Here is a 13,055-nt window from a genome sequence, read left to right as displayed (position 1 = left end):
TTGATTTCCACCACGTGTGTGGCAAGTGAGATTGGAAGTGTCCACCCACCTTTGGGAAACTCTCCGATTATCAGTTTCTGTTAGTAACACTTGATGTTCAGTCAGTTAATTGAACGACAACTACAGCAGTATTGTCTGGTAAAGGAAAAATCCACACAGACATGGGTACCGCCGCGCTTCAGTCACGACTCAGAGCTGGGCCACCACCCCAGCGGGTGGCAGAGAACCAAGGGATACAGCGTAGGTTATACACGCTTATCAGATCATTAGTCGATGTCTGAAGTTTTTAGGAGTTTCATTTGGTCCTGTCGGTTCTGTGAATCCATCACCTGACCCTGTCCCAGTTGATTCACCTGCTCGGTTCCAGTCTCTGCCTGTGTTCCAGGCTCCTCCTCGGATCGTGATCTTCTTTCTGCCTGCTTTAACTCACACGCTCCTTCAAGCACGCTTAGTCCTTGAAAGAGCAGTTCCTATTCACATGCACCAATTTTCCCAAAACCGCCTGTGTTTCTGAAAGCACCTGTGGCCACAGTTGATCATCTGTTGCTTCTCTGTTCTCCCACTGATTAACTGGGCTGGGTTTTAAACCAGCCTTGGATTAGGGCTGTGCTAGGGATGGGGCCTGGTTCTGCCACTTAGCTGCTTCGGCGCTTTAAATTTCTTAGTTAAAAATACATTTTATTTAACATTAACCTTAAATTTAGTAAAATATTATGGAGTAGTATGTGGAGGCTTTTCCTGATCATAGTTACATTCAAATAGTTAACAGCTTAATGATTTCTGTGGTAGGTTGCATTCTGTGCTGGGATGTCATCTCATTCATTTCCACTGGATAGCGATAGAGGATTGCATTTTTTTTATTTTTCTTTTTCTTTACTGTTTCGTTTCCTTTTAACACGGACCGAGTTTTCCAGCGCCGTGTGTCGTACCTGCGTGCAAGTCGAGGACCACGTTAACAGCACGAAACTTTGCATGTGGGGTTTTGTGTGCTGCAGTTTCTTTATAGTATCCAAGCTGTGTGCAGTACCTCCGGGTGCTCTCTGAGACGACTCGACAGGCAGCTACCGATTGCATTCAGAAAGCTGTTACTGGTTGCTGGATCTCAAAAGACTCCGTGTGTTGTACAGGTGTTCTTCAAATGGCAGGAACCATGGCTTTGGCAAAGCGTAGGAATTACTAAGCCGCATTCTTCCTGACGCTATCTTTTAGTGTAGTTACAGCATCAAAACCCATACTGGTTGAATTCTTAGTTGTACTCTCACCTTGTTTGAATGTTGTAAGCTGTAGAAAGTAAGTCTCATACAGTGGTTTAAGAATGGGTATATTTTTTCTAAAATTTTTTATTTGCTTGATCATAACTACCATAAAGTGAGCTTAACGATTGATTTTCATGCCTATTTCATATTTCCTAATTAAAATCTCTTTTTTTTTTTCTGTGGCTACTACAGATGTCTCTAAATACTCACTTCTGTCCACCTGTTACACCTCCCAATCTCAACAAAGAGGGTCCCGATAACATTTTTTCCCCTCGGTTGTGTGACTATCACCTGCCCCGGCCTTAGTTATCCAAGAAGCCGCCTTCTCGAGGCTCGTAAATTTTAGACATGCAGTTCCTTGGCTCGCTTATTCCGAACGCCAAAGTTTACAGACCTTTTGCGTTTGTTTTGGGAAAGCAAAGGTCCTGTTTGAGTTTTCTGGAGGCGTGTCTTGCCCTTTGGCAGGTTTCAGCTGTCACCAGCTCTCGTCTCCTCTGTTAAGAGTCCCTCTGCAGCCTTCTGCATTTAAGAACATATTTGTGCCCCAGCTGTACGGTGGCACAAAATCATTTCCTTCACGCGTAGAACAGTTTCTGTGCGTAGAGCAGAAGTACAAAGTGGCGTTTCTAGACGTGCCTCGTCACTATCAATCCTCTTTTGTCTTAGAACTGGGGAAAGAAGAAGAAAAGGTGTTTGATCCAAATGCTTTGGATGCCGATCGCTGCGAAAGCTGTTACGGGGCAGAGTCAGAGGACATTCGGTAACCTTTACATCTTCTTAGTGCTTGAATTGATACAGTTAATGTGGCGTACGTGTCGGAATTTTTTTTTCCAAAATGTCTGTGAAGGTCCGTGCAGTGAAATCCTCCTGAGCACCTGTTCAGAGAATGGTGAGAGCTGTTGTGGTTTAGTACGCCTGTGCTGCGCTCACGGTTGTTAAGAGCGTGCACAGTTAGGTTGTCTGTTTTGTCTGTGTGCCTGTTTAAGGGCAGTAGCACAAAGATTGTATCTTAGCAAACGGAACCTTTTCTGGGATTACTCAGTGTCCAGAGGGGAGCTGTGTAAATTATTTCACTGTTCTGTGAGCTGTCTCGGAATAAAACCCGGTTATGGCTTTGTCTTCTCGCTTCTGCTGCAGGCTTTGCATCCTTATGGGAGCAAAGACCAGACACCCATCACTCAGACAAACGATGGGTGTCGTTCGGTCCCGTGGGTCCTGCCAGGGTGACAGTCCATGATTTCTCAGGAGCCTTCTTTATCCAAGAGTAGTGAATCCAGGCTGGTTATTCTCTTATCTTGACGGCGGTGAAGGTTGTCAGCAGCACCTGATAGGGTCCTTCCCACTTCTCTTCCAAAGGTTTCCCTGAAAATGTCTTTATATACACGTAGTCACCAGATTTAAAGGAACGGACTGGTTGATCCAACACTCTGGCCCTTGTTCCCAATACTTGTTTATTTATAACTTTTAATTCTCCCTGGAGGGTCTTCACATATTCACACAAATACCCCTCCCCTAACTGCCTTAAATCTTCTCTGGCAAATTGTAACTGGTACGGTCTCCCATATCATACTTCAAAAGGGCTCAAATTCTCCTTTGTTCTCGGTTCAGTTCGTATTCTTAATAATGCCAAGGGGAGAGACTGCGGCCAAGTTAGATTGTCTTTTGTCCTATTTTCACTATCTGTTGTTTAATTAAATGGTTTATTTCTCCACTTGCTTGAGGCCCGTAAGGGGTGTGTAATTGCCAATCTATTCCCAATACCGTACTCACTCGTATTATTTTGGCACAAAAATGTGAGCCTCTAATAGAAGAGATTGTTGCCGGAACCCCAAAGTGGGGGATAATTTCATTTAACAATCCCTTCGTTACCTCTCTTGTTTTATTTGTTCGACAAGGGGAAGTTTCTGGCCAACCTGAAAACGTATCAGTCATAATGAATAAATACCGGTACCCCCCTTTTCTTGGGAGTTCGGAAAAATCAACTTGCCACTGTTGTCCTGGATAATTTCCTCTACTAATGTTCCCTAGTTTTATTCTGTTTGCTACATCGGGATTAATACATTGTTTTATTACAGTGTATAAGTTTCGCCCTATCAATTTCTGATTTAGACTTTTCTATAACATACCAGCTCCCCAGTGAGTCTTATTATGTTCTGTTAGGGCTGTGGTCCATATTAAATTGGGCGGTACCACTATACGGCCATCTGCCAAATAAGCCCACTTATTTAATTTTATTTTACCATTCGTGTCCCGAATTAGCTTTAGGTCTCCTTTAGAACAGTTTGGCTCCTCACCTGTACTTAGAGTTTGGATTTTACCGTCTGGTATTAAGGGTAATTCCTCCTTTCCTACTTTCTCTGCTGCTCATCTAGCCTCATGGTCGGCCAGCTGGTTTCCAATTTCCAAACCAGTGCCTCAATGGGCCATCTTATGTTCTTCCTTCCTGGATGACCCTCTTATAACAGAGGGGGCCATTCCTCACATCAAGGTCTGGCATGGCACATGTTCCCACCGCTCAACGCCTACTGGGTTGCAGCCAACAGCGGAGCTCAAGATTCCTCTTGGTGGCAAACACAGAGGCCAACCCAGTCTTGCCCTTGATTGTGGTAGGAGGCACCTGACCAACCTTATTCCTTGTACTTCGTTGTCAATGCAGTTTCATCTGCACATCCCATAACAAGTCACTGTCATGGCAAAACACACAGATTTACATTAGTAGAACTACTACAGAGTGTATTTTATTTCACTTTTTCTGCCAATATCCCCACAGCCTTGCTGACCAAGGGATATTGTTTTTATCTGAACTGGGCAAGCCTCCCCCTTATCATTTTTACTGTAACAGGTAAAGCATTTTTCACCTTTCCTGGAATTTATTTTCAGATACACCTGGTTAAAAATTTCTTTTACTTCAGGGAGGTCCTCTTTTCCTCTTTTCTGTTGAATTAAAGATAAGCTCAATATTTCAATTACTTGATCATATTTAACTTTTAATTTCATTTCCCCTTCTTTAAACGTCTAGATGTTCTAATAAATCTCATCCCAACAAAGATTTTGGTGAATTTGGCATTCTTATTTGTGTTTTTTAGTTTGTACTTTAAAGGTTTCAGGATGTTTTCCTGGTGGCCAGCAGCTCCCACAACTGTAACAATTTATTTTATTTTTTTTTTACTGAAGTTTAACAAATAAGTTGGTTTTGTATTCACTAAAATTCCACCTCATACCCATTCCCTGCCCTAAAAGGGGCCGTTACCCGTCCTGTTGTACTGCAAATGCTGCAGCAGTTGGGGTGACATTGTCAGGTCCCTCTGCTCAATTGTCAGCAACAGCAACCCCCTGCTCCTCACCATCAGGAGGGTTCGGGGCAGGAGATGCTCTTCCTGCTCTGCAGGTTACACAAGCCTGCCTCTGCAGCAGCACTTCTGTTTTAACTCTTTCTTACCCTGAATGCAAATCTGCTCCTTGTTGCTTTAAGTCTGTGTTCTTACATATCAGCCTTTGCAGGCAAACAGAGAACATCCTGCCATGCATCCCAGCATGACTCAGTCGAACCTTCGAGGGGGTACGGGGGTTTGGAGAATCAAAGACCTTGTGAAAGTGTTGGGGTGAGTTTGTACACACACACACACACCCGCCTCAGATTTTACATACATCAGTACAAGTTTTTATATCTTACAACGTGTTTCATTCTGGTTGTTCCACAGAAGGAACCGCAACCTGAGCTTTTAAACACAAAAATTTCAACAAGAACATCTTTCTAGTTTAGGTCTCAGTTGTTTTTTTTTTTTTCCATCCTTTTCTAGAGCCATAATCAAAGATCAGGTGATGTTAATCCCGCACTCTTTCTAGTGCTAGTACCATAGGATCCCGAAGGGGTACTAATCCACAGTCCTTTTGCCACTCAGGTTTGTCCTGGAGGACGAAGAACATGCCTGTATACGATACTTCGTCCCATTTTCCCTCTCCTCAGAAACAACATTAATTGCAGGAGAGTGTTACAATCTAACGTTCCTCCCTCCTGAGGCCATTTCGCATCACTCCAATTTATACAAAGGCCACCACTGATTACAATATTTAATCAATTTCCTTCTATTTTCGGTGCCACCCTGTCCTATGATATCCCTCCAATGTTTTAATATACAACCCAAGGGCGATTTTTCACAGGGCTTACTCCTTCCATTTCCTATTTCGCAATTTTAATTACTTTGTTTTTCTCCGGCCGCCTTAGCCACCCAAGGTCAGAAACGCGGATACAGCTTCTTACTCGTTTTGCACTCAAACGCATGTCTCAAGCACTCTTGCACTCACACTCAGTCAAAAATAATTAAGCTATACATGGAAAATCAAAATATGCATCTCAATCACACCATTCACACTCTCCGGGCAGCCCTCAGTCACACAAGCAGTATGTTATACGGTACCGTGCACTTATGTACAACTTTTAGGAACACTGACAGTTCACAAAGTATGCATTTCAATGAACAATTGCCAACAAACAAAAAACCAACTTTTCCTGGTCTTAAGCAGAGTGTTAAGTTTTCTGCTATTTGCCACGGATTACCAGAATATTATTATTTTTCAACATAGATTTCATAACTCCAAGTTTTGAACATATAACAAGACAACACATAGAACAAACAAGACACAGAGCGCTATTTCAGTTGTTACATTCTAGGAATTCCCCAATTCTTAAGACAACCTAAAGGAAGTTTTTAGCTTCCTTTTTTCCTACGCAAAAGTTTCCCTTTTACTTTTGCTATGAGGTCCCTCTTGTTCCTGTGAGATTCCGCCTTATTCCGTCCCGCCCCCCGCTTTCCGTCACGAGGCCTCCGGGCTTTTAGGAATGGCAGTAACCTCGGGTTTGCTCGATCTGCCCTCAAGATCGCTAGCGGCCACCCCTTGGTCAGCAAACCCCTCCCAAGGTACCTGTCCTCCTGGGGACTACGCGGCGCGCCGGACGTCTCCGTGCGTCTCACCAGCCGCCTTGTTACTAAACATACCGTTTTATCCGTGGATCCAGGGGTTTCTCTTCTGCTCCCGGGCGAACAGCTGAGAAGAGGAGGCTCCTCCGAGGAAATCTCCCGGGGCGCGCCTAGGAGCGTCCGCTCCGCAGCTGGTCCCTCAGCCGAGCAGAAATCCTCCTGGCTGGCTCGCCAAAACTGACGTGCGGAATTAGACTCTGTAACTCGGAAGTTATAAAGTAGGTATGTTTATTGCGCGCAGATGCACGGGGGATCGCTCCTCCACAAGCGTGCATACCCGAAGTGACGAACCATCCCACATTTATACAATGAAACAAATGAATATTCAATTAACACCTATACATATTCGTTACCTAAACCCCGCTTCGTATGTTAATTAGCTTATCAGTCCGTTTCCTGGAATGTGGTGGTCTTGCAGGTTTGTAGGTGATTCATGTTCTTGTGACCATCCGATCTTCTCCAGCAAGGAGACTTAGCACTCCCTCCCTCTAGATAGCATTGGAATATCTCTCATCCTTTTCTCATTCTTATTAAAAATAGCCCCTTTGTTAGAGGAAGAAGGGCAGGCATCTCCTCAAAACTGTAGTTGTCTCCTGAAAGCTGTGCGCCTATGTGACCAGACACAGCACCCATGACCAGTCACCATACCCACATTCCTTGAGCAGACATATACAATCACAGTCGATGTCCATTGTCCCCATTTCACACTATTTCTCCATATCACGCCGACCCTCAAAGCCGACAGAACAGTGACGCGCCCACTCAGCGTCCAACAGACTCTTCCTTCTCCAACTCGCCCACAGGACCCTCAGCAGACTCCTTTTGGGGCAAGCTGGCTGCAGAGGCCAGGGGCGCTGAGGCGAAAGCCAAGGCCGAAACTGCACGGAGTGAACCACCGCCCTGTGCGCCCCAAGATGGCGCCGAGCTGCAAGGGGAAGGGCGGGGCCAGACCGCCCCCGGCGGGAGCAGGGGGGGAGCGCTAGAGTTAACAGGCGCACACAGAGGGGAGGGGGAGGGGAATGGGAAGGAAAAGAGTGATTGGCACAACCAAAAAAGGGAAAAGAGCACCAGCGAGGGGCAGAAAGCCAACCAGAATGACCCTCCCCAAATCTGCCCTTATAAGGAAGGCGCCGCCCCAAGCGGAAGGCGGGGCGGGCAGAAAGGGAAAGAACCGCCCGATTACGCAAGGCAAGGGAGGGGCCGAAGCCCGACCACATCCCACCAGCACCCGGAAGTGAGCAGTCAGTCGGGCTCTGACTCCGGCTCAGACTCTGCATGGCAGACTTGTCTGGCAAGTACAAAGACCAAAATATCACCACTCACAGGGAAAGAAAGACATAAGGGGACAGAAATTCCTCTCACAGATTGGAGAAAAATACAAATTGCATGTGCCGATTGGGCCCCACCGGACGCACTAGCATTCCCGGTCCGAGTGACGGACGGGGGACAGAGGGTCCATTCCCCCTTAAGCCCTAAGGATATACAAGCGATTGTTAAAGCAATCGCGGACAAAGGACTCAATTCTGCCATGGTCTCCACCCTCATAGATGGGGGTTTTGGGGGAGATGATTTGCTCCCGTTTGATATAAAACAGACTTGTAGGTTTATTTTTGATGGGGCAGGGGTGATTGTCTTTAAACAAGAATGGGAGGAGAACTGTGCGAGGCAGTTAGCCCCAGTAACCGGGGTGGATCATCCGCTACACGGCTCCAGCCTACAGCGGTTGATGGGTACAGACCCAACAATGATTACCCCCCAAGCACAAGCCCAGGGCCTGTGGGCCCATGAAGTTATGGCAACTACTTGTGCAGCTAGAGAGGCCATTCGCACGACCTCTAGAGTTATTGCCAAGCCATCGCCACGGTCCATTATAAATAAAAAGAAAGTGAGAGTTTTACACAGTTTGTAGATCGCCTCCAAGCAGCAGTCGATTCCTCGGCCCTGCCCTCGGAGGCGAAAGGCCCAGTCATCGCAGACTGTTTGCGGCAACAGTGTAATCTAAAAACCAAAGAAACCTGCAATCACTGCCACCGAGGTCAAGTCTCGCGGACATGATTAAACATGTTGTGAGCGAGGAGCACCTGGCCCCAATCCAAGTGGCTGTTCATGCACTGGCTAGCGTGATGACATGCTTCAAATGTGGCCAACCAGGCCATGTGATGACCAATTGTCCCCAATTCGGTGACCCGCCGATGGCGCTCCTCCCACAAAACCGATCTAAAGGACCGTGTTGGGCCTGCGGAAAGACAGGGCACTTCGCGAAGGAATGCAGGCGTATAAAGCAGGGAAACGGGAAAGGGAGGGGGCCCCCGGGCTGCACACAGCCCTCTCCCACTTGGGATGTCAGGCGGCCCCATTACACCAACCCCAGACAGGGGGGGTCACTCCCGAACCCGTTGTCCCCGAGGGAAGCAACCAACTTTATGGCCCAGCCAACGACCCCATAAACCTGGCCTCCATCCCGGGGACAGCAGGGACCACCCCTTGGGGGCGAGACCCCTGGGTGGCCCTGGCAGTAAGGTGTGACAACCCGCCAGTGGTGTGGGGGATCTGTTCCCTCTATAATTCCCTAAATGGTATCATCATCAGCATCCCCTTTTTGACTGATAACGGAGCAGATGATACAGTTATCCCTGAAACGAGCTGGCCCCCACATTGCAAATTGGAAGACGAGATGTCCCTGGTGTCCCAGAGGGAGTTGGCCATGGCTTTGGGGACAATAGTGGAGATGGAGCCCAGGTCGAGGAGGGAGAGGTTGAGGAGGAAGAAGTACATGGGGGTGTGCAGGTGCTGGTCACAGACTACGGTGGTGATGATGAGGCCGTTGGCCATGAGGGCAGCCAGGTAGATGCCCAGGGAGAGCCAGAAGTGCAAGAGCTGCAGCTCCCGCGTGTCTGCCAATGCCAGGAGGAGGAACTGGGTGATGGAGCTGCTGTTGGACATCTGCTGCCTCTGAGCATGGGGACCTGCTCAAGGAGGAAAGATAGCAAGTCAGAGGATACTTCTGTGAGCCAACTGAAAGCTGTTTCTTCTAGACCCTCCCCTGCTGCCCCCTGTCCCCCGCTCTGCCGTTCCTAGGAGAGCTCCCTTCCGAGCCGTGGCTGGAACTGTGCTGAGTGCTGGCCGAGTGTGCTGTGAGGAGCAGGGGCTGTGCCCGCTGGCTGCCCAGCAGTGAGCCCTGCTCTGCAGCAGGGGCTTCATGGGAACCCTGGGGGCAGGGGCCAGTCCTGGCCTTGCCCTGGCTCAGCCCAAACTGCTCCCAGCGCAGAAGGGCCTGTCACCATCGGCTCTGCCCGTGCTGAGCAACGGCCATGGCCAGAGTCAGGTCAGGAGGGCTTTGTGCTGTGCTCAGGGAGAGCAGAGTGAGTGCTGAGAGGCAAGGGGACTGTCTGTGCCTGAGGGCAGAGGCAGGCACTCTGCTCTCTCCATCCCTCTCCTTCCCAGCTGCCCGGCAATTGCTCCTTTCTGACATTCAGGGTGATCAAATTCCTGTGTTACCTTGAAAAGCAGCCAGGCACTGCTGATACAATTGGAATCCAGTGGAAACAAGACAATGGATCATGTGCTCCCAAAGGCTCAGCACCCCACTTCGAGCCAGGGACACCCAGGATTTAACTTATACCCTGGAAGCAGCATAGAGGTTGGGTGGACACCCCAGAGGGATGTTTAAGGGTTCCAACAATGTGAACTTCTTGAAGGAGAGTCAGCTCCTCCCCCAGCCTCACAGACTGCATTGCCCACAGCATCACAGGTTAGGGGAAAGCTGGGACACCTCCATACTAGAGGACATGTCTGCACAGGAGGACCCACAAGGTCTGCCCCTGAGCCGGCAGCTGAAACCCCTATTGCCAGAGAGCCTGTCTGCAATGCCAATAGCATCTGAGCAAGGCCAGGAGAGAGACAAAGGGACACTCGGGAACTCCTTCCCCTTCCCCAGCCCGGCACACCACCTCCCACACAGCAGCGGTGCAGGACAGTCACCCTCAGGCTCTGCTCAGCGAGAAATGGCAGCGTGGCAGCAGGAGAGATGCACTTCATCCCTTCTGCTGCTCTGCTGGACCAGGGGGTGTTGAAACACATGAAACCAACGGTCTAAAGGCTGTGCTGGGTGGGAGAGGAGAGCAGAGGTGCGTTGCTCAGGGAAGGCACCTGCACGGCAGACCATGGCCAGGAGGTGCCCCTATCTGCCCTGCATCAGGGTTCCCCTCAGCATCTCCCCCCTCCCTGCCCAGGACTCTGCTGCCTGCAGCTGTCCCTGCCAGCAGCTCTTTCTCTGGCCTCAGGGCCCTTCCCTGCCAGCACTCACAGAGCCCAGCTCAGCCCCTGTGTGCCCAGCTCTGCCCTGCAGCCGCTCTCTGTCTGCAGGCAGGAACAAACAGCTCCCCCAAAGCCTGAGGGAAAAGGAGAGCTGATGCTGGTTTCATCTGCAGCGTGCTGGGGAGGGAAGGCACTTGCTCAGCTTCCTCATCAACCTCCCTGTGATGCTTTCAGCATGTCAACCCCTGCTCTGACCTGCACAGCTGAGTTTCCATTGCACCAAGCGGAGCCACGGAAAAGTGGCAGCAGAGATTCAGGCAAGCACAGAGCCAAGCAGTGAACCCCTGCCATGAACGTGCTCATGGAAAGTCCCCTTGGAAGTGACCTGGAGATGTGAACAGCTCTGATATATGCAGCACCAACACAAAATCACTGAGACCTTGTCCTGCTGGGGGTCGCTCCCTCCACGCCACCTTTTGCCCGCAGCAGCACAGGAGCTCCCTGGCAGGCTGAGAGCTGCCCCTGGCAGGCGGCAGAGCCCCTGCCCCAGCACACAGCCCCCGCGGCTGCAGGGACCCTGCTGGCAAGGACAGCCCTGGGCACCCCTGCCTGCACAGCCACCTTCACAGCCCTGCAGCCGGCCCTGGCACAAGGCAGCCCACATGCCCTGGCCCTCCCACGCTGCAGCAGGGAAGCCCTGCTCTGCAGCACACTGGCCTCCTCCACAGCAAAAGGCTCCCACACGGTCCCACAGGCCGGGGGGGGCCCAGCTGCTGCAGACCCGGCTAGCAACTGCAGAGGCATTGCTCTGCAGCCACACACTTACCGGCTCAAGGGCTCTGCAGATTTCTCCAGCAGGGAGCTCTCAGCAGCCTCCCACCAAGGTCTGCTTTTGAGCTCTCCCTGCCTCCCTCCTCTGCCCCTCTGGGCTCCCTCCAGCTGTCCCTGGGGCTGCAGGGGAACCTGATGGGCAGCAGCATGAGGCAATCCCTCATGGGCCTTGCCTCACCTGGGGGGACACACTTATTTCCAGCACTGGCAATTCCCTTACTAGAAATAGTTTTCTGCATGAGAGTCACCTTTTGTTAACCCATTCCTAGACAGGACACCAGGAAGACTGCAGCAAAGGATCCAAGTACTCCTAACGGAGCGTGTGTGTACGTGTGTGTCTGGTGGTTCTGCAGGCAGGGCAGGGAGGATGTCCTCAGTGCTTCAGTAAGCCCTGCAGAGCCCATTGCAGCACTTCATTGCACAGTCCGAGGGCTCAAGACTCAGCTCTCCTTTGCCCAGGCCATGTCTCTGCTCTGAAGCAAAGCCTTTGCACCCACGGGCTCGGGGACACTTGGTACCAGGTTGCCTTATGGCCAGGCAGAGCTGGGCTGGTGCCACAGATGGGGGGCTTCAGCCCAGTGTGCAGCAGTGCTTTCACACTAAGACGAGGGGGTTCCTCAGACTCTTGGTTTTTAATGAGCCTGTCAGTTTCCGAAGATAGACGAGACCCTTGTGTCTGACCAACCTGCCCACGACCTGCGCTTTGACAGCCCACTGTATCCGAGGGTGACTCTACCAACCTATCCAGGAACCCCGCTGACAGCATCATTGAGTCAGAGCCCTTAAAACCCCTGCTCACATCTCCAGAGACTTATAGAAAATGAACTTCAGCTGAAGATTTTTATTATGCAAGTTTGTGACAGAATGCCAGTTCATGGAATGCCAATAATGGTAGACTGACTGCAAAACACGCTTAAAGCAACACCCTGAGCAACAGCTACCCTGAGTTAGTGCTAGCATAAAGTTCTTACCCTATAGGCGTCCCTAGGGGGAATGACAGGTTCAGCCCATCCACTGATCCCAGAAGTTCCCATGGAGTCTCCACTCACTTATCCCCTCATTGTCCACTTTGACACTTCATAGCACCTCGCTTATTCATTTACCTACACGGGATAGGTTACAAGTTTCTCACTCGTGATGTACATTAGTGCTCACCCTCAGGCAGCACCACGGAAGGCTTTCACTGACTGCACATGCTCGCCAAGTGGGGTTTTGCTCTCGTTTGAGGGCTGTTTGACATGGAGGTTGCAATCTGTCACTACCACAGTTACCTTTGTCTTACTATTGACAGAGGGTTTTTTGGTTTGTGTTATTGGTTTTTCGGTGTGTTAGGTGGTTTGACAGGCAGGGGAGGGGAGGATGTCTTCAGTGCTTCAGTAAGCCCTGCAGAGCCCATTGCAGCACTTCATTGCACAGTCCGAGGGCTCAAGACTCAGCTCTCCTTTGCCCAGGCCATGTCTCTGCTCTGAAGCAAAGCCTTTGCACCCACGGGCTCGGGGACACTTGGTACCAGGTTGCCCTGTGGCCAGGCAGAGCTGGGCTGGTGCCACAGCTGGGGGGCTTCAGCCCAGATGTGCAGCAGTGCCCTCAGCCAGGGGCCCACGCAGAGGCAGCTGGAGCCCGTCCTGTTGCAGACAGAGCTGTGACACTGAGGGAACCAAGTGCCAGGGGAGGTGGCAGAGCTCAGCACAGCTGCTCGGCAAGGACAACACCCTCCAACAGGTCCAACATT

At 50.3% G+C, this 13,055-nt stretch overlaps 1 long non-coding RNA gene across 1 annotated transcript in view; it reads right to left on the bottom strand.

Moving 5' to 3' along the window:
• Window positions 1-8,381: 8,381 nt before the first annotated feature.
• Window positions 8,382-13,055, bottom strand: part of LOC308057221 — a 199,044-nt gene continuing 194,370 nt past the window's right edge. The window contains exon 2 of the long non-coding RNA XR_013925186.1: window positions 8,382-8,489. This is a non-coding gene — a long non-coding RNA (uncharacterized lncRNA). The remainder of the gene's footprint in view (window positions 8,490-13,055) is intronic.

The sequence above is a fragment of the Falco punctatus genome (assembly GCF_963210335.1).
Source record: "Falco punctatus genome assembly, contig: scaffold_40, whole genome shotgun sequence".
Taxonomy (NCBI): domain Eukaryota; kingdom Metazoa; phylum Chordata; class Aves; order Falconiformes; family Falconidae; genus Falco; species Falco punctatus.
This window is presented reverse-complemented; position numbering and strand designations above follow the sequence as displayed.